The sequence below is a fragment of the Manis pentadactyla genome, chromosome 13, assembly GCF_030020395.1.
Source record: "Manis pentadactyla isolate mManPen7 chromosome 13, mManPen7.hap1, whole genome shotgun sequence".
In the NCBI taxonomy this organism is placed as follows: Eukaryota; Metazoa; Chordata; class Mammalia; order Pholidota; family Manidae; genus Manis; species Manis pentadactyla.
In genome coordinates, this window is record NC_080031.1 from 20,683,285 (window position 1) to 20,704,875 (window position 21,591).

The following is a 21,591-nucleotide window of genomic DNA, read 5'->3' on the forward strand; positions in this document are numbered from 1 at the left end:
AAGGGAAAGGATTTTAATATAATTTAATATAATTTTTAAAATATATAATTTAAAGCCATAAGGCTGGTTTTAAGACCATGGGTATGGAATTAAACCTGGAACCAAGACTTGCCATTTACTACTGCCTGTGTGGCCTTGGGTAATTATTTCACCATTCTAAAACTCATTATTTTTCTCATCTATGTAGTGGGCATAGTGATAGCACCTGTCTTATAGACCAGGGATGGGCAACCTTTTTTGTAAAGGAAATGGTAGGAAATATTTTAGCCTTTGCGGCACATACAGTCTTTTGCATATTCCTTTTTGTTTTCATTTTACAAATGTACAAACTCTTCTTACCTTGAGGACTATATAAAACAGACTTAGGTCCAAATATGGTGGCCCCTGTTTAGGTTTATTGTGATGATTAAATGAGACAACATATAAATACTTTGTATTGGACCTAAAACACAGTAAATTTTCAATAAATGGTGGGTGTGATTACCACCTAGTGATTGTGCAGAAGGCTAACTACAGACAATAAATAGCCGAAGCTTCAGGCTTAGGTATGCCAGCTCTCCTGACACGCACACATCCAAGAGAACAGATATTTAGAAGTAGTAACTCATACAAATTAGAACCATTAGTGTGAGACTCATTATTGGATTTGAGGCATTTGAAAATTAAATATGGCCAAGGGAACTGGAGCCAGTGGACGTCTCTGGGTGTCAGCTGCATGCCAGCCCGTCCCCATGCTCTTCTCACGTATTGATAGCACTCCGACTAGGTGATTTTTGTTGTTGTTCTTGTTTCCATTGCAGAAGAGCAGCAGAAGCTGGGGGAAGAGGTCCTTGGAAACGAGGTCTGTCTGCCTGGGGTCTCCACGCTGTGCCTCCTCTGCCTCTGATGCCCATTCTCTTTCTGACATACACACATTCCCATCATCTTGACCCTGGAATAGATGGCTGCCTGCTGAATGGAATTTAGTGAGTGATTCAAAGGCTGCTCCTAATTGTATACCTCCTGTGTGCCAAGCCCTGTGCTAGACACTGGAATTACTCAAAGGAAAACAAAAAAGCATACGGCACAATCCTTTTATTGAAGAGCTGAGTCTGGAGGGAAGGCACCACCTATGTAGCTAATCATGATACATTATGAAAATATTCTATTAGTCGTGCTTGGTGGAACATTCCTTAAGTCAAGACTTTGTGTTTAGGAAGTCGTCGTGACAATACCTAGATTTGTATTGAAAACACGACTTCCTCTCACAGCCTCTCCACTCCAATGTATCAGCTTCCTATCACCCATAGAATAAAGTGCAGACTCCTGGGAGCATATTCCAGGCCTTATGCCAAAGCTTCCCAGTGGGTGTTCCCAGAAATGCTGAGGAGGCACTAGGACTGAATATTTGTGTCCCCTCATAATTCATCTGTTGAAACCTAATCCCCATTACGATGGTGTTTGCAGGTGGGGCCTTTAAGAAGTGATTAGGTCATGGGGTGGAGCCCTCATGAATGGCATTAGTACCCTTATAAAAGAATCGCCAGAAAGATCCCTGGCTCCTTCAGGCATGTGAGGATAGTGAGAACACAGCTGTTTATGAGGAAGTGGGCCCTCCTCAGACACCGAATCTACGAGAACCATGATCTTGGACTTACCAAGCTCCAGAACTATGAGAAATACATTTCTGTCGTTTTCAACCACCGGTCTATAGTGTTTAGTTATAGCAGCCCGGGCAGACTGACACAGATGGTGGCAGCTTATCCATTTACACTGGTGTTTTCTACACATGTGATCCTTACTCCACATGTGCCACAACCTGAAATGGTGTGGGAAGCACTGTCCTTCAAACCTGTGCCTGACTTACTTTTCCTGCCTAATTTCTCTCACACGTTCCACTGCACACCGAGCCTGCTCCTGTTTCTTGGATATTTGCCATGTTTCCCACCCCACACACCTTGGTTCATGCGGTTTTCTGCCTGGCTGTCCCTTTTGACCACTTCTGCATAGTCTGCAAATTCTTTAAAAGAACTCATAAGTTACCTCTTTCATGAAGAATTCACTGCAGTAATTGTCCTTTGGGCTGTAATAGTGTTTTATCTTTTTTTATGGCACTTGCCATCTGTTACATCTTTAGTAGTGAAAGGTCCTAGCGCTCACACTGGCACACAGTAGGGCTCACATGGTCTGCCTGCCTGCCTTCTCTGCTCTATTTGTGCAATCTTAGAAAAATTACTTAAATCAGTGATTCTTATATGTGGCTGCACATTAAAATTGCCTGGAAAGGTTTTTTATTTTTGTTTGGTTTTGTGTAATATCCTGATGCCCGAGCCATATCCCAAATCAGTGGAGCCCGGAACTGTAGAGGGTGGTATCAGCATCAGTGCGCCTCAAAAACGCCATCAAAACTCCACTGTGCAGTCAGGATGGAGAGCCACTGCTTTAAACAACCTGAGTCTTTTTTCCACAGTTCTGAAAATTAAATGCAAAGTTTGCAGAAGCTTGGCATGCTGCCTGGTACAGAGTGAGTGTGCACTAACTGGTAATTATTGTATCCTATACTTACCCCAGCTTTTCACTCCATTGCTAACAATGTCTTGCCCAATAGTAGGTACTAAATAAAATGCTGGTTGAATGAACAAATGCTACTTGGGAGAGCCTAAAAGAACCCCCAGCAGGTTGGTGCAGAGAGCTGGGTTCAGTGTGGAATGGAAGGTTGTGCCTGGAGCAGAGGCATAGGGACGTGGTCTGTTCTGGGCAAGGGCAATGTGGGAGGAGGGTGGGTATCGGTTTTACAGGATTTAAAAAATATAATAAAATCAACCACAAGTTGATCTTCTTTTTATTATCACCATGCACTTGAAATTCTTAACAACACTGGCCTTGAAATGCTTCTCCCGTTCCCGCCCCCCTCCCCTTATCTTGTTACACCATTGGCCTGGAGCCCAGCAAGAAAGGACTGAAGAGCTCTTATAAGTCAGCACTATTAATGAGCTAAATGGCTTGGGAAAGAAACAAGGGACCTGTAAATTATATTTATAAATTAAGTCATGTAAAGCTGGACTAAGTAATTAAGCTGTGCACCATAATTAAACACTTGTATGGCATTTGGGCCCCGAGATTTCTTTCTGCTGTGATGGTGGGCAGTCTGTGTGGTGGGCTGATGATTCATGTAGGGGTCCTGGCACAAGGTGTTGTCAAGGTCATTGTCTAAGTAGAAGAACCCTTGAGGGATAGCCATGGAAGTGGTCAAAGGAATGGGCAAGTGATACGCGGGATAAGAGATGAGGGGGAGAAAGCCCCAGCCCCAGTCCTGCCTGTGAGCATGTGGGAGGCAACAGGAACGTCCTGGATGAGTGAAGGAGGGCCGAGAGGCAGGGCTCGTGGGTGGTAGGGGAGGATGGGGGCGGCCTTCACACTCTCAGCCTTAGCCAACGCTCCACTTTCATCTCCTATCTTCCCCTTCACAAGTCTCATCTACAGCTACAGAAGCTGCTGCACACCCCTCGAACACGGCCTAGTTTTTACTGCTCTTTACTTCCCCTTGCCATTCCCCGCGTGATCTTCCCTTCTCCACCCCTGACGCAGCCATTTAGTCCTTCAAGATCGAGCTCCAAGGTGCCTCGTGGCAAGGTGCCTGGAGGCAGGTGGTAAGTCACTGCAGGATCTTCCTCTGCTGGATCTCTCCCACTGTGACGCCCTGGATAGTGAAGGCCCAGTTCTTAGCTCCTGCAAGTTGCCTGCCGAAATGGCAGGAGCTCAATATGTATCTGTTGAGTAAGTGAGCGAATGAGTGAACAATAGCCCCGTGAAGAGGGGGAGGTGCTATTATCCTCCTCTAGAGGAAGAGCTGAACGGTAAGCTCCTGAGGCCAGGGACTGTCTCATTCAGCCCCATGTTGGAGTGCCCAGCGAGGTGCTCAGCAGACAGAAATTGCTTCATGAGTATTTGCTGGGTGAGTAGGAAATAATTCAAAGGAGATATACTTTGGCTCAAATTTCCCTCATCCCAGCTCCCCATGCCCTAATAAATAAACAGAATATGAATACTGGTAGCACAAGTGTCGGTATACACTGGTGTCTACAAAACAACACTCACTGTCCAGGTTAGGGAAAGTACAGGGAGGGCAGGCAATGCCTCCAGATCTAAGAACAAAGGGGGATTTGTTAGCTGTGCAGGGAAGAGATGGGAACAGTGGGTGTGGGAGCCTGGGAGCCAGGTGTGGAAAATCAGGGGAAGGAGGAGGAGGGGACTGTGATGAAAGGCCATCTAGAGCAGCTTTAAAGGGAGGCCACAGAAGAAATGAAGAGTCAAGAGGGTGTGGTGGGGAGGAATGTGATCAGACGTCAGATAAGCTACAAGAATGGCAAGGGGACGCTTCAAGGGTGAAAGATGGGGAGAAACTGGGTGGTGGTGGGGGGGCTGAACCAAGAGTTGCTGAGAGGAATCCAGGGCTGAGGCCAACTGTTTGCTTTGCTCACAAACAGCCCAGATAGTGTGGAGCCGCAGCAAGGTTTGAAATCTGCTGGTCATGGTTAAAGAACCTGGGCTCTGCACTCACAAAAAGCTGCTTGGGGTGAAGTCCTGCCTCTGCCACTTACTAGGGTGGTGACCTTGGGAGAGCTCTAAACCTCGGTGTCCTTATGAGCAAAATGGGGCTAATAAATGGACCTACCTCTTAAGGGCACTGTGAAAATTCTGTGAGTTTATATATATAAGAAGTGCCTGGCACACAGTAAATGCTCAGTAAATATCAGCAACAGTAATCAGATACAATAATTTGACATTTTACTAACTGCTTCCAAGTTGATCTGCATCCTTCCCCCCATGGGAGGGAAATGCCTACAGAATCCCTGAACAGCCTTTACTTTATAGGTAGCAGAGGTGGGAAGTTGGGTAGGAGAGAATTGGACATTTCTTAAGCACTTTCCCCATTACAGTATTCTGTCATCTATCCAGTCTGTTATGAAGTTTTGTTGTTCCTCAAGGGGGGACATAATAGCCAACTGTATGAACTTGGGGAGGTGATGCTCCCTCTCTGGGCCTCAGTTACCCACCTGTAGCTTGGAAGGACTGATTCTCTGATTTCTGACAGCATGTCCCACTTTAATATTCCATGATGCCACTACAGAGGTACCCCCTTATTCATGGGGTCACATTACAAGATACCCAGTGGAGGCCCCAAACTGTGGATAGTACCATACCCTATATGCACTTTTTTTTGATATACATATCTACCTATGATAAAGTTTAATTTATAAATTAGGCACAGTAAGAGATTAATAAGAATAATAAGGATAGAGCAATTATAACAATATGTTGCAATAAAAGTTATGTGAATGTGCTCTCTCTCAAAATATCTTACTGCACTCACCCTTCTTCTTGTGATGATGTGAGATGATAAAATCCCCACGTGATGAAATGAAGTGAGGTGGATGACATAGGCACTGTGATGCAGTGTTAGGCTACTTACTATGGACCTTCAAATACCATAAGGAGAATCATCAGAACCTCTGCCTCTGGATTGCGATCAACCCTGAGTAACTGAAACCTTAGAAAGCGACCCCATGGATAGGGGGCGCTACTGTAATTTTAAACAGTCAGGGGCTGAGTTGGGAGCAGGGTAAGAAGAGGACATTGGAGGGTGAGGTGAAGACCCACTTGTTGACTGAGGACCTGCTAGATCTGGGCGAGGTGAGGAAGCTGCTGGGGTCGTGGTCTTCAGTCTCAGAGTCCCAGGAGTCCCGAGGATGGCTGAGTGCCCTACCCTGGGAGAAGGGCGGGCTGATGGTTGGTCCAGAGGGCAACTGCTCTGGTCATACAGAATCCATGAAATACCTGCTGGGGATCCAGGCAAGGAAAAAAAACTGCAGGAGGACCTCCATGCACCACAGAGCCACTGTCTCTCTGCAGCCCTGCATTACTGGACTGCCAGATGTGGACTGGGTCAGGTGCTGCAATGTTTTATCAGACCAGATGTCCTGTAGTGTGCATCTCTTCAGTATCAACCTTGACAGGCTTAACACCATGCAAGAAGCCCCTGTGCTCTCTGCCTGAGCCCTCACACTCACTCAGGTCATCTGTAATTGGATGAAATACTCTTTTCAATATCCAAAGGCTCTTTTCTATGCTACAAACTCTGTCTCTTTCTCTGTGTCTTTGTTTCTTACTCTATTTCCCGGAAGACATGATTTTCCGTAAATACTCAGCTCAGCTCTGAGTCACAGATCAAACCATTTCTTCTTTATTCATCTTTTGAGGCCAAATTGCAATTTATAATGTCTGTGGTTTTCACTAATCTGTCTCTGTGTCATCTCATTTTAAATCAACAGACAGCAGCTCACAACAACAGGCCGAAGCTGTCCATGGAAGCAGAGAGGGTAATGTGAGCACAGCTTACTGACTCTCCTGACTCACAGGCAGAACTATCTGGGGCCCTTATTATACTCGACATTAATCTTGGTAAACAACTTGTTTTGATGAACATTGAAAGCCAGAAGAAATACAAAAAAATGCACGGTTATCAGAAAACAAAACGTGATCCCTTCCTCCTCCCACCCCTTCCTGCACTTTCCAGTGACATGCAAGGCTTTGCTTATTTGAACCAAATAAAGGCAGGGCGGAAGTCAGGCTGTTTTCTTCCGAGAACATGCCGCTGGACAGCTCTGGAACATGTTGGGAACTGAGTATTTGCAGAGGGCCAGAGTCCAGGGTCTAGGAGGGGTCCTGGAGAGTCACAGGTATGCATGTGTGTGTTTTTCTCCTCGGAAGGAAACCTTCCTGAAAGCAGCTTTTATGCTTTATTATTTGACCCAATTGCCTGTCTCCTGGGGCAGGGCTGACACTAATTGTGTTTACACTCAGTTTTTTAGGTGAAACGCTGTAACCTTAGAGGCTCCAGTGTCCAATGGGGGTGTGGGAGGCCAACACCACCTGCATTAATGGAAAACACTTGCATGGATGGGCTAAGGTTAAAAACATCATTGAGAAACAAACTATTTTTAAGCACATCAGTTTTACACAAATGCTGGGGAAAAAATGATGATATGAAAAATCCTTATTCTTGCTGAATTTCTCTGGCAGACTTTAAGGAGCTTAGCTGTCATTTAGACCAAGCAATGGAAGTTTGATGATTTGGCATCTCCAAGTCCTAGGAGTGCCTCAGGCTTTAATTTCAGGCCCAGCTTCCTCTGGGCTGCTAGAATCTGCCCTACTTTCCCTGAGACAGGAGCCAGTAAAGATTTCCTTGTTTGACCCCCTCCTGGGGAATATACTACCTACAGGAAAGCTGTGGTGTTGGGGCAGATGGGAGAATCTGGTTAAAATTCCCCAGTTCAGACTTCCCTGAAAATGAGAGGTACCGTCATACCACCACATGGTGCGCTTCTGTTTACAAAGCAGTATCAGATCAAAATGTCCTATATTAGGTAATCAGGGTAGGGACGTTATTTTCATTTTAAAGATGAAGAAATCAAAACCCTGTGAGATTAAGATAATTCACTTGCCCATGGTTACTAAGCTACTATGTGGCAAAGGGAAATCTCCAAATCCAGTGGTTTTTCTTATCTGAGTTTGCTCCCAGAGACTTCGGAGGCTAACCCCTGGGTAGGCACAGGGCTGGGTACTTGCAGGTAATACAGGTTATCCAAACCTCACTGCAACCAAGCAAAGTAGGTGTTATCATCCCCATTTTACATGTGGGTAAACTGAGCTTAAGAGAGTTAAAACCTCTTTCCCAAAATTACCCAGCTGGTAGTGGTAGAGCTTGCATTTGAATACAAGTCTTCTGGTCCAAAGTCTATTGCTCTTTCTGTGCCACTTTTCTGGGTATTAGAAAATCAGTCTGGAAATAAAGGAAAAAAATCCCTTGCTATCTTGAATTATCTGCGCTGATTGTCTACAAAGGAACTTGAGGTAGAGCTGAGAGTGTACTTTCCTGTAGAAATGGAAGATGGTAATGAAGAGCTTCTTGTCCTAATCATGTGCAGTACAATTGTGCCCCTTCCTACTGAAGGCAAAGGTCACTTTACAGGTGTGACATGTGGGTGTGGTTTGTGGGGTGACGATTTTGTCATGAACTGTCAGCAGGAGGTCAGGATTAGACAAATGGGTTGGGGAGGGGAGACAGGGTAGAGCAAGGCAGGGTGCAGTATGATAGGCTCGAAAGGCCTATTAGAAGAGAATGTCCAGAAAGAAGACAGTCTGACTAAAAGCAAGGACTGGGGACACACTGAATGGTCAAAAAGCATAGCGGTTGATAGAATCCAGAAGGTGAAACCTAGAACAGGAGTGGTTTTGAGAATCGAATGAAACCAAGAGACTCGTTCTGAATAACTTCATATGCACACGCCACCATTTTCTTAACCTGAAACCTGCGTTAAACATCCTTGGCCTACAGGGAAGGCAAAAGAGATCTTAATGCATTATTTACTAAGGTCAGCCTGTCACTGAGGCACCAGAAATTGGGGATTGTTGAGGGGTAGATAGAATGGAATTCAGCCAAGCGAGGAATTGTTTTTATGGGGTCTCCGGCTGGCCTCTAGAAGGGGGAATTGCATTTGGAACCCAGTCATAGAGAATCTGAATTTTTAAACCCTAGTTCTGTCTGTGCCTCCATGTGGGCACATAGTAGTCACTCAATAAATTCTTTTATTACAGATCTGGAATTACCATTTATCGGAACAAGTCACCTGTACAACAGGACAAAGACAATGGTTTGTATAATACAGTGACAATCACCATGTACTTAGCACTTACTGTGTATCAGGCACTGAGCCAGGATTTTACACACTATGCCATTTAGTCCTGTAAGCAATCCTATGGCAGAGATACTACTTTTATCTGCACCTTAGAGATATTCTATTCATTGTGTGTTTATTAACTGAGTGATATGTGTCAGGTACTGTTTCAGGCACCTAGGATATATCAGTCAATAACACAGAGAAGCCCCCCCCCCGCCATATGGAGCCTCCACTTTAGTGGGGAACAGAAAATGAGGATCTGGAGCTCAGTGAGACGAGGTGCCCTGCATGTTCCCAGGGCTGCGTGTGCCAGAGTGGGAGGCAGGTCGTGATGTGCCTGCTGTGGTCGGCCCTGGTCAGGCTCATGAGCACCCCCAAGTAGACAGCAGTAGAAAACTCCCTTGCAGGACAGGCACAGGAGGGGAAAGACGCCCTGGTAGTGGCACATAAGAGTTCTATAGCCCAGAACCCAGATATGAGGACAGGGGTACAGCTTCCTCAGTGACACAATTAGTGAATTATCTGGACTACATGTAGTTTCTGGGTGCTTCTGTGACTGGGGATATACTGGCCATGCACTCACAGCTTTGTGCAGTTCTGATCAGGCAGGCATGTCATCCCTGGTTAATTGCCAAGACCCCAAATTTCAGTCAAGAGTCCATAAGAAATAAGGCAGTGAGTGAGGAGCCATGTCCATCCACCTTAGCCTAACTTAGTTTATATATTTTGCACTATTAGCTGCCCTGAAAATTAACTAAAATCAAAGTTAACTAAATTGGCTAGAATAATCTCATCTGTAAATTAAGTCCAAATGCATCATTTTTGCACATCCTCAAGCCCAGACCAGACTCTGCTCTGGTCTAGCTCATGGGCTTAAGGTTTTCTGACCACATCCCTCTCCCAAATCAGCTGAGGATGGAACTGCTTTTACATATTTGTGTGGAAACTGTCTTTTCTCAAGCAGAATGGATAGCTGAGCTTTTTATCTCGCTCTCCTCTTGGCAGGAAGAGTGCCCGCTTCTCACTGTGCAGGCCTTGGGGGCCTGCATTCTGAGGGTTTCTCGTGCAACACAACAGACGCCGACCAGCTTCTTCTAGAGCCGTGGCCTCAGTTCACACCGGTTGGTGGTGTCCACTGCCCAACACTGGGGAGAAAAGCCAAACTTGTTGGACACAGAATGTATAATACCCGGATTGGGGCCCTCTACATTTAACTTATGACACTTTTGGTTGGCCACAGTACAAAAAAGCACAAATGCCACAGTGATAAGATGTTTGCTTACATAATAAGAAGTCTGGAATGGGCTACAATCATCACATGACCTGGACTTACAATAGCATCAAAGATCTAGGATGTTCCCTTTTTTCATCTCTGCCACCTTGATTTTGGCTTCATCCTCAGACTGGTGACAGAATGGCTGCTGCTCTCCCAGCCGTCAATCCTGGGCTAGTCGTGGCCAGAGGAAAAGAAAGATTTCCCTTTTCCCCCTTTCTTTTTTTGAGAAACAAGGGAACTTCCCCACAAGTCTTCTACCAGATTTCGCCCTTACGTTTAATTGGTCACAATGCGGCCACGTGCCCTTTCTGAAACAGCCTTGCCAAGTGGAATGGAGCGACCACGGTTGTCTTATAGATGAACCAGAGCCACCATCTGGAGCTTGGACTGGCAACAGCTTCCCCAGAAGCGCATGGCTGAGTGAAGGAGGGTGGCTACCTGAACCCAGACCCGTTTCTCTTTGGAACGAGGAAGAAGGTGGGCAGAGGCTAGGTAGGCAGCCACGAGTGTCCTTGGCAGCTCACCTAGCTTCTGCAGGGTCGGGATTGCCTGCCCCCCTTGAGAGGGGAAGCAGCTCAGCCGTGTATCTTCCCTTACTCAATGCTGTCCTGAGGCCCCCACATCTGATCCATTTGGCTATCCCAGCTGGAGGCATTTTTTTAAAAGCTAGTTATAACTTTACTTTTGTGCTTAGGAAAGGCCTTTCTTCCAACATGCTCTAGGCACTTTTATAGACTCAGTGACCTCTGTCCAGCGGCTTATTACCTTCCGTTTACGGAGGTGGTGTGAGGGTCACGCGGCAGCCCCAAAGGCCCACCCCGGAGGCAGAGCGCATCCACCTTCTGGGTGCTCCAACAGGACGGGCAGGCCTGAAGGGCCGCGGCTCCCCGCAGAGGCCTCTTGGTGCAGAGGTGTGGTCTGTTAACAAAGGCTTCCTTTGTGCTGACTGGAGTTTCTGGAAAAAGTCAGCTTCCCGGCCGTCTTGGAGAGGTGCTCAGTGATCACGTAGGTGGACCAGGAAAGCTGAAGTCAGTGTCTGTCTATCTTGGCTTTGTTCTAGTTTACTCCCTTCCTTGTGGACAAAGCCGTAAGTAGGCCATTGGATTCTTTCAATACGTGTTCAGTCTCATCCACGCTGAGTGTTGGATGTATAGCCGTAAACACACAGTTCCTGACCCTCAAGAGCTCACAGACCGTTGGGGAGAAAACTCAAAGAACAGGCAACAGTGACACAATGGGATAAGTGCTCTGGCCCCCCAAGGCGGCTGCAGAGCTCCCAAGGAGAGGTGCTGCGTGAGCTGAGACTTACCGGACAAGGGGGAATTAAGTATTGCCTGTTTCCAAGAAGGACCATGTCTTCACTGAGATTTCTTCAAGTTTTAGGAGCATTCTTTCCATAAGATGTTAATTTTTACCTGGGGGAGAAAAGCAGAGCTGGTCAGACAAATTTGGGAAACAATAGATCAAGCCACCTGCAGAACTCTACAGAGCTTTTAATAAATGTACTGATGATAACCATGAATCTTTAGGAGAGATGTGGAGTGCCCGTTTCCCAATCATACTTGACCACAAAACCCTTTCCCCCCCACCTCTTCCAGATGAGTGATTTAAATGATGAGAACTTATACCACTGTAACTGAGTTGACTTGGGTGGTGGGGGTGATGGTGGGTCAGAGGGAGTAAAAGAGTTTTGCTCTGAAAGATATTGGGGCAAGCTTTTGATATAATAGCTGTGTTTGTTTTCTGATCTTATTTACATTGTATAATGGGCCCTGTGGTCTCCCCAGTAATTAAACTCTGTCAATTGTAGTAAAAGTATCATTGCAGTGAATTGGTTTAGCAGTGGCCATGTGGCTCCATTTTTTGGCCAATGTGCTGAGAGGGGAAGTAATGTCAAGGGCTTACGAGGGATGTTTCCCACTCTTAGAAAGAGAGACAGGAAGAGACAACTGCTCTTCTTCCTCTGGGATATGTTCTTTCTGAATATGATGGCTGAAACTGTAGAGACTTGGCACCAGCCGGAGGATGAAGCCAATGCCTAGGTGGCAGCATAAAAACTGAGGCAATCTCAGTTTTTGATGATAATGTTGAGTTTCTGATTAACCACACCTGGAGCCGATCCTATCTATTGACTTAACTTTGCCTTCTTATTATGTAATAACACATTCCCTTACTTTTTAACTAACTTCTTCTGTCAGACCTTTCTGTTGTTTGTAGTCTGAAGCACCCTGGTTAATGAACTTTCTTACTTTTGTCTTGTCATGAAGTTTTTCACTGGCCTATTTAGTCATTTTTATGATCAAGGCCCATAATTTGGATTCTCAGGGTGTAGGGAGCCTTGCTACGGACCCATGTCTGAGGCAGCAGGTGGCATGTTAGTGATGCACAGAAGCAGGACCGTGGTTCCCCTGGTTTAGGCAAATGGCGAAGGCTGTGCGCTGACGTTGCAGCAGGGCTGGTTAACGCGTGTGCTTGGAGAGCTGCAGGCCGGCCTTCTGCAGACACCAGACAGGCAGCTGGAGCTATGGCAGTCAGGGCAGGTTGTTCTGCTGGCTGTTCTGAAGAAGGTCTTAAGTTTCATAATGAGGTTGGCACACCGATGGCCCCCACACACCCTCCTCTGCAACCAGCTGGGAGGTGTGGGCAGGCCTCGTGCTGCCTGCACAGCTCTGTCCTCAGTTTCCCTCAAAGTTTGCCTTTGTGACATCTTCTACCACTGAGGGGTTTCATTCCTTTCGCATCCATTTTTTTGAATTCGGATTTGAAATTCAAATTTATTTTTCTACATATTTAAGGACATTCCTTTCTGTTTTTATGGATAAAGTAAAGATCTGTTGACATGACTTATTGGTGATTGTATCCATGAACATTTTTTTAAACACCTTATCCATTTTTAAGTGTACTGTTCAGTAGTGTTAAGTAGGTTCACTTTATCGTGGAACAGATCTCCGGAACTTTTCCATCTTGTGCGGTGGTTGATTGTATGTGTCAACCTCACTGGGCCACTGGGTGCCCAGATTAAGCATTATTTCTGAGTGTGCCTGTAAGAGTGTTTCTGGTGAGATTAGCATTTAAATTGGTGGACTTAGTAAAGTAGATTGTCCTCCTCAGTGTGGATGGGTGTCATCTAGTCTACTGAGGGCCTGAAGAGAACAAAAATCAGAGAAGGGAGGGCTTGTCCCCTTCCTGCGGCCTGCTTCAGGGGAACATTGGTTCACTCCTTCCCTTGGGCTGGAACTACACCATCAGCTCTCCTGGGCCTGTGGTTTGCAGATGGCAGGTCATGTGACTTCTCAGCTTCCATAATTGTGTAACCAATGCCTTCTAATAAATCTCTCTCTGTCTGTCTCTTTCTGCCTCTCTCTCTCCCTTTCTGGAGAACCCTGACTAATACATCTTACAAAAGAGAACCTATATGCATTAAACAATGCCCCTTTTCCCCCTTCCCAGCAGTCTGTGGTAACCACCATTCTACTCTTTGTTTCTATGAATTTGATTACTGTAGAAACCTCATGTGAATGGATCCTGTGGTGTTTGTCTTCTTGTGACTGGCTTATTCAACATAGCATGATGTCCTCAAGGTGCATCCATATTGCAGCATATGATGGAATTTCCTTCTTTTTAAGGTTAAATAATATCCCAATGTATGTAATACCATGTTTTGCTATCCATCCATCTGTTGATGGACATTTGAGTTGCTTCCAGTTCTTGGCTGTTCAGCCTTGCCATCACTTTTACCTACTGTTGTGACTGGTGTTTGGGATTCTAGTTCTGTTGCCTGCATTTCATTTTAACCAGATCTCTCTGGTGTGGCTGGTGGACTGGAATGCCCAATAAGTACCTCAGCCTACTAAGGATGATCTTACTAAAGATTTTACATGAAAGAAAAATTATTTTAGAAAATAAGCCCAAACAGTTCAAACAGACTTAATGTATAGCAAAACAAAAATGTATAAAGTATAAGGTGAATATCTTTCCTTCAATATTACTACTCATCTCAATTCTACTCTGTAGTTATCATTGCAGCTGAAATGTAAGCACATTTAAAAATTCATTTTCTTACCCATAAAGGTAATATAAGTTCAATATAGAAATTTTGAAAAACAGCAATAAAAGCTACCATTTAGTGAGGACATATTTTGTGCAGGACCCCCCCACCAGGTACTTTAAGGATATTATTTGTAATCTGCACAATTCTTTGAAGTAGGCATTTGTAGTGTTTCAGGTGAGTTACAGCATGGTGGGAGGATGATCTGATCACTGTGCACCCCTTCACTGCAGGGCCTGACACTCACCCTTGGATATAAGACTGAGCTGAACGTCTGGAGCAGGTCCAGCCCACCTTGGTGAACTTTCTCTTTTCCCTAAAGTTTCCATGGGCCGCTCAGCTGCCAGTGATAGACAGTCTGCACAAGCGAGGCCCTGGCAGAGTTGGGAAAACAGCTGAATTCTTGCACCACTGCTGTCCTTCTATGCTTGGACTTACATCATCCTAGAAAAACTTAAGCTAACAGCCTTTGTATTTCTAGTAAAGAGAATATTTACAAACATTGGGCTCTCTTGGTTCTTGAGCCAAAGAACATAATCCAGCCATTGAACTAGGCTTCTCATTTTCTAGTGGTTTGGAAAATGTGGTTCACTCCCAGGAACTCATTTAATCCCCTTTACTTTGGTGACTCTGATACAGATTTTGAGCTTATGGTAAATTTATTTTCTCCATGTGTGTGTATGTGTTTGAAGTGTTCAGTTTACAGGTGAAGCAACTGAGCCTCAGACAGGTGGAATATTTTGCTTGAGGTCTGACATCTAGTAAGAAAGTAAGAGAGAATCAAAATGGGCTATGAATTAGATAGAATGCAGATGGATTTTGGACTTGGCAAAGCTTATCATTTTTGAGTTTCACTTTTCACATCTGCCATGGGAATGATAGTAACTACAAGGCCTGTCGTAAGGATTAGAAGTAGTATGTGTAAAGCACTGGGTGCAATGCCCTGCTCGTGGGTGGTCCGTAACTGCTGGTGATTATAATTGTGCCGTTGGCTCCAAAACCTCCGAACCTTCCTTGGAACAACAATACCACTCTCACCAAAATGTAAAAAAGATGGGGGAATAAAGGAAAGAAAAAGAAAAGAAAGAAAATCATCAGGTCATCCTCAGTGACACCTGCCCAGGACCAAAAGCATTAGCTTTTAGTGATTTTCCCCATCCCCCACTTCCATCCTCCTTTCTTTCTATGAAGTATTTCCCCGCAGTTGTAATCACACTGTATATATGATTTGTTCAGTATTTACTTTTCACTTCTCACCACATGTGAGGGCAAACTGTAATGTCGACTTTCCTACGATTGGCTTTGGTGGGAACCAAGAGCCCTGGAGATCAGAAGCCTCTGTGGCAACAGCCCCTCAGGAAGTGCGGGGAGCTGCAGTTTACCAAATGTTTCTTTACTCCTTCATGCTTTGAACTGCTTTTTCAGAGCTGGAGCTGCTCCTTGGCACACTGGTTTTCTTAGCATGGTTGCACTCATGAGTTTGAGAGTGGACACTTTCTCTTCGGAGACAATGTTCCGTTATTTCCCTCTCTGTGCTTCTACCTCCCTCTGATCACCAGGGTCCCAGGCTCTCCAGTCACCAGCCTCATGTGGCACTCGGGTCCCTGGCTAACTCCGTCCACAAGGCTCTTGGCCACCACCTTGGCTTCGTCCACCCCTCTCCTTCCAGAGCTCAGCGATGGCCTCTGCTCCAGCTGCACCCTGCTCGACTTCCCTGGAGCACGCCTTGCAGTTGTACAAACTGAGGCCGTAACACATGCATGCTGACTTTAGTCGGCCTCTTACTGTTGCTAATTCCTTGACCTGTTTCTTGAGGGCTCCTTGCAGCACTCTGCCTCACCACAGGTCCCAACTCCTTCCTGATCCCCAGCTCCAACCTGCCCCAGGCAACCTGCAGGAGGATTCCTCCTCCACCAGGAACTGAAGGCCTGTGGGGAAGCTCCTGCAGCTCTGCTCTGTCTCAAATGGTCCTGGTACCTTTAGACTCTGTTCCCTCTCTTGGTCTCTGAGAAGAGTTTAGCTACTTTCTGAAGTTCCCCTCACCTCTTCTCTCAAGGTAGTTCCATTAATTGCCCATTTCTTCGATATATGTTTGATGCATTTATCTTGACCATTCTTTCCAAATATGTACATCTCTTCCATCCTAAAAATAAAACATAAATGCAATAATCATAATCATTATCATCATAATAAACCATTCCTTTAACTCTACTTCTTCTTCAAGTCATCTCTCCCTTTCATCACCAAAATACTAAATGATTAGGGTGTCCACACTCCTTTCTTTTATCCTGACTTTGCTTTTACACTCTAATGCAAATTCTTTCTTAAAAGTCACCAAGGACCTCATTCTTGCTGTATCTTACCACTCCACTACCCTCTTTATTTGCCATCTTTATTCAATCCCACATGTATTTATTAAGCCCTTTGCTCCTCACTGGGCACTGCACCCATTCCTAGAGAGACATTCAGCCGCTGTCCTCCAGAAGCTCACAGAACCTTGAGGATCAGCTCTTCTCTCCCTGATGCTAGGATGCAGCACTATTTTCTTTCCTTTTTACACCCTCCAGTGAATTATTTTTCTTAGTATTTACTGCTAGCCTTTACTAATAATATTCTTTATCCTGTCCTGGGAATGGAAGCATTCACCAGAGTTCCTGCCTTGGCCCTTTGTTCTCTATCCCCTCTTCCAGCACTGGCCGTCCACCATCCCCTCTATTGCGCTAGCCCTGCACTCCTGCCAATCTGCTCTCTCATATTAGATTGCTATCATTATAGCTTGCTAGATATTACAACTAAGACATTTTACATGTACCTGCCACTCAAAATACTCAGTACTGAGCTCATCTTTCCCTCACCTCTTAGGTATTTTCCCCCAGCACAGGGACCTCCTCTGAGAACTTCTTCCTGCCCAAGGTGGGCTTGCTACATGATCCTGCACTGTTGGCCATAGCTGGTTGGATCCAGTCTCCCAAGGACACGGGCAAAAGATCACTCTGGTTGAACTGAGAAGTGATACATACTCGGAGGCGAGGCTGTTATCTATTGTCCAACATGTGTATGGAGATGTTGAGGAATCTGATTTGCAAAATGAGGCACAAATGGAACAAGTGGAGAGGCTGGGATGTGAGATTCAGGATGACTCTGCATTGCCAAGAGTATCACAGCCTCAGATGTACAGACCATTCGTGATCCTGGTCCCTTGTGAGGTTTGGCTATACTTTCTGCCCTTCCATTTTGAGATATAATCCTGATATTTGAGAATTTTATAATAAATTCTCCCTTTTCTACTTAAGTCAGCATAAGCGGGCTTCAAATGATAAAGCCTTGCTTGTAATACTCTCAAACCTAGACCCTGATCGCATTAAACTTTCTCTTCATAGTCAGAACTCTCTTCTCTCGGTACCCAGGCTGAAGCCCTCGTGTCCCCTTTGGCACTTTCCCTACATCATCCTGACTTCCCATCACATCCCGTTGCCGAACAGACCCAATGGGGTCGATCTTCAGTATTGCTCTTGAAAATAAAATGCTTTGGAATTTGTCCCTTCTTTCTATTCTTCCCATCCCCTGTACATCATTCGTTCTTAATCAATCAGGAGCTTTCCTGTTTCTGGTCCTTTTCTTTGCCCACCCATCAAAAATCTTCAATGCTTGTTCTTTACACGCTGAGTTAATACCGCACTCCTCACCTGAAATTCCAGACCTTTTATGGCAAGGTACCTGATTCTTATCTTGTGCCCTTCAAGGATGCCCCTTGGCCGAGGGTCATTGCTATCTTGAGGCGGCCTCTGTATGACTTTCTGTCTGTCCAGACCCTGAGAGTCTCTCTCTTTCCTCACCCCTTGGACCTTGGTTCGTTGAGGGCTGTATCTTGCTGACCGTGGCTTCCTACCTCCTGTGTGTGGCACTCCTGTGTGCTCTCTGCCCACAACATTGTAAATAGTAAACCCCTTGAATTTCTCTGAACTGTGTGTGTCATTCCTTTGGGGGCTTTGACTGAAGCCAGGTCTAATGATAATAGTTGCTACCTTATGCTACAGTTTTCAGAATTAAATGTTTTAATCTATACTTTATGTAAAACAGTGCCTGTAACATAGCAAGCTCTTAATAAATGTTAACTATTAGTATTCTCTCCTATCACTTCTTACTTGGTCTTCTCTTCTGTAGATTAGCTGGACAGCACACTGCTTTCTTTCCACCAGGCCTTGAAGATACTATTTTGGCTGTGAGGCTACCCCTGCACCCCCATCTTTTCCTATTTATCCATCCCGCTCCCGTTAAATATCTTCCTTACTGACAAACTTCTTCCCCAGCCACGTAACATGTCTACCTCTGAGTCCCCACAACCCTTTCGACACCTCCCTCCGGGCATTTTCTACATTCTGCTTCTTACAGACATCTATCTGTATGTATCATTTTCCCACTACACTATTAGCTCCTTTAAGTCAGAGATTCAATCCTATTTATTTTTTCTTCTTTTTCAATACTTTGCACTTAATCAATCAAAGAAAACAGTACTGGTCCCGACAATCCGTTCCCTTCCTAGCAGCCAGAAATGATTTTTCAAAGACATAATTGCAGTCATGCTGCTTCACTTCTGAAATTCTTTAGTGACTTTCTTCTGCCCTTGGAGTAAAGTCCACCCCTCCCACTGGTGGACACCATGTCCGGTGACCGGGCCCCTGCCCGCCTCACCCACTGCCCGTCTGGGTTCCCTGACAGCACTGAGCTGTGTCCGTGAGGGCCCTGCACTACTGCCTCTCCGCCTGGAGGGATGTTCCTTCAGCTCTCAGCAGGGCTGCTTTTTCCTGTCACTCCAACCTGAGCTTTTATGTTGCTTCTTCGGAGAAGATATTGTGACTTCCCCATCTACCCTAGAGTAACCACGAAGCCACTCCCAATTTCATCACCCTATTTACCTTCTACCTAGCATTGTTTGCTTTTCTTAGAACAGCTTTATTGAGATATACTTTACCCATGATAAAATGCATCCACTCAGAGTGCACAATTCAGCGGATTTTAGTATATTTATAGAGTTGTGCAACCATCACAATCATCTAATTTTAGAACATTTTCAGGACCCCAAGAGGCAAGCAATCTTGTGCCTATTAGAGGTGAGGCAGTGCCCCATCCCTCCTATGACTGCTTCACACCCCAGTCTCTGCAAACTGCTAATCTACTTTCTGTCTCTATAGATGAACCTCTTCTGGATCATTTGTATACGTAGGATCATGCAACATGCAGTTTTTGTGACTGGCTTTTTCCACTTAATGTGATGTTTTGGAGGTGTATCCATGATGTAGCATGGATCAACACTTCTTTCCTTTTTGGTGCCAAATTTGGTTTCATTGAAAGGATACACAACACAGTATTTCCTTTTTCATTAGTTGATAGACATTGGGTAGTTTCTGGTTTATGCCTATTATTTGTTTTTCTGTCTCCCTCTGTGAAGGAAGAGCAGGGTCTTGTCTGCATCTGTCTCATTTGCTGCTATGAAACCACAAACACGTTCTTGGAGTGGTGATCACGCCCCTCCTCTTGGCCCTCGGACGTGAGCGGGTACACTGAAGAGTTCGGGCACCACGGGAGACTCCTCTGCTCAGGGTCTAGGATAGGATGGGCCAGGGTCTGGCACAGAACAGGTCCTCAAACCACAGTCTCTGGGCGAGCGGTTGCTGTGTGGTGGGAGTCAGCGGGCAGGGAGCAGACTGTTCTCCCCTCCACCTCACCCACTCTTTCCAGGCCTGAGCTACAGGTGCCCACATCGCCTCTTACAAAGAGAAAGCGGGTCTTAGACAGAAAGGAGGTCCCTGTGCTAGGAAAAGCAGAAACAAGTGGGCACCTAAGCAGTCAGAAAAAGCACCAGGTCTCTGGATCCTGAGGCCGCAGATCCTGTGGCCCTTCCTTTGTCTCGGAGCCTCTCCAGGATCTTCCCAGGCAAACGAGTCAATAAAGTGCTTTGTTGCTCTGGCTGGCGTGGCCTGGTTTCCGGTTCCTTGCCACACAGAGAGCTCCGGTGAAGACACTGAGGCTCCTGCTCACCTAACCGGTCTGGTCACGGTAACAAAAAGCATTGTCTAGGGTTTCTCAGATGAGAAAGTATTTTCATATTCATTATTTCATTCCATCCTTCTTAATAGATGGATAAAAATCACAAGCCTAATTTTTAAACATGAGGAAACGAAAGATGAGAGATTCTAAGCAATGTGCCTCGGGTCATACAGTGTAGAAGTGCACAGCCAGACCTCGAAACCAGGGCCTCTGGCTCCCCGCTGTGTGCTCTGTGCCCCCTGCATCACTGCCCTTGCCGCTGGCTTTGGGAGGAAAGGATGACCTTTGCTCCTGATGCCCAGCACAGTGCCTGGAGTGTTGGCTGAGTAAATGACTGGATTGTGTGACCAGGGTAAGAGGCCAAAGCAGGAAGAGCCAGGGCTGAGGTCTCTGGTTATCTGGTTATCTTCTGCTCTGAAGCAGAGTAGAAGGGAAACTGTTGGAACAAATTACAGAGTGAAAATTGAACAGTCAGCACCTAGCAGAGGCCAGATGCAAAGGGAGCAGCACGGAGCCACGCCTCCCCTTCTCTCCCTGCCTTCCCACCTTCCTCCCAGCTCCACGCTCAGGGTCCTCTCATTACAGAGGAGTCCCAACTGCAGCCAACAGCAGAGCCTCGTCACCGACCTTGTCTGCGTTCTGACCGATAGCCAAATCAGGCTTCCTAGGGATGTGTATCAATATCAGAACACAAGAAAGATCAAGAGGGGGGACTGTGACATTAGAGTTTCTGTCCCCAAGTCCGGCCCTTTGCCTACCCACTCCTCCTGCCACATGCACTCATTCTGCCCTTTCCTTAATATTCTCCTCTCTGATCTAAGCATGGCACCAGGGCCACACTGGTTCATTTAACATACTTAAAACATTCCATGTCTTCCCTTTTGCCTCCATTTCTCTGCCTGGCAAACTCTTATTCATCCTCCAAAGCCCAACTTTAATGTTACCTCCTCTAAAACCATCCTACGGGGATGCTCCCTACTCTGAGCTTCCATAGCACTTTATGAACATCACACGGTAGCACTTGTCAAGCTGTGTCATGGCTCTTGCTGTGTTTGTTCTCCCACATGACTACAGTTCCTTGAGAGCTTGTATCTGTCTCTGTCTTATAAAATTTTGTGCCCCAGTCCCCTGCCCAGCATCTGGGTAACAACTGCTCAATAAATGCTCGCTGAAATTTCATGAACAAAGGCTGTCCTCTCCCAGGACGAAGGCCTGGTACTATAAGAATGATTTTTGAGTACATTCAAATTGCTTGAAATTTTCTTTCATGTAATGACTGATGGCTTGAGTGAAATCATTAATAATACAATCAAGCAAATAAAGAGGCCTTTTCAGTAGAACTGCTTAGAGAAACTCCTTGGTTATGAGTTATTCCTGATAAACAGAATAGAGCAAAGCCCTTTCATGTTCCTGTCCTGGTCACTTCCATGCAGCTTAGATGATGAAGAAACTGTTTTGGTCTTCATTTTACGGCAAATAACAGAGAGGAGAGATATACT

The 21,591-nt window shown here is 45.6% G+C and overlaps 1 long non-coding RNA gene across 2 annotated transcripts in view; it reads left to right on the top strand.

Annotated features, from left to right (window-relative positions):
* Nucleotides 1-6,598: 6,598 nt before the first annotated feature.
* Nucleotides 6,599-21,591, top strand: part of LOC130680363 (uncharacterized) — a 37,032-nt gene continuing 22,039 nt past the window's right edge. Inside the window, exons 1-3 of one of the 2 annotated variants that reach the window (XR_008993350.1) lie at nucleotides 6,599-6,719; nucleotides 8,638-8,693; nucleotides 16,907-17,064. This is a non-coding gene — a long non-coding RNA (uncharacterized LOC130680363). Of the gene's footprint in view, nucleotides 6,720-8,637; nucleotides 8,694-16,906; nucleotides 17,065-21,591 lie in introns of those variants that run through there. The other variant, XR_008993351.1, reaches the window with a different exon arrangement.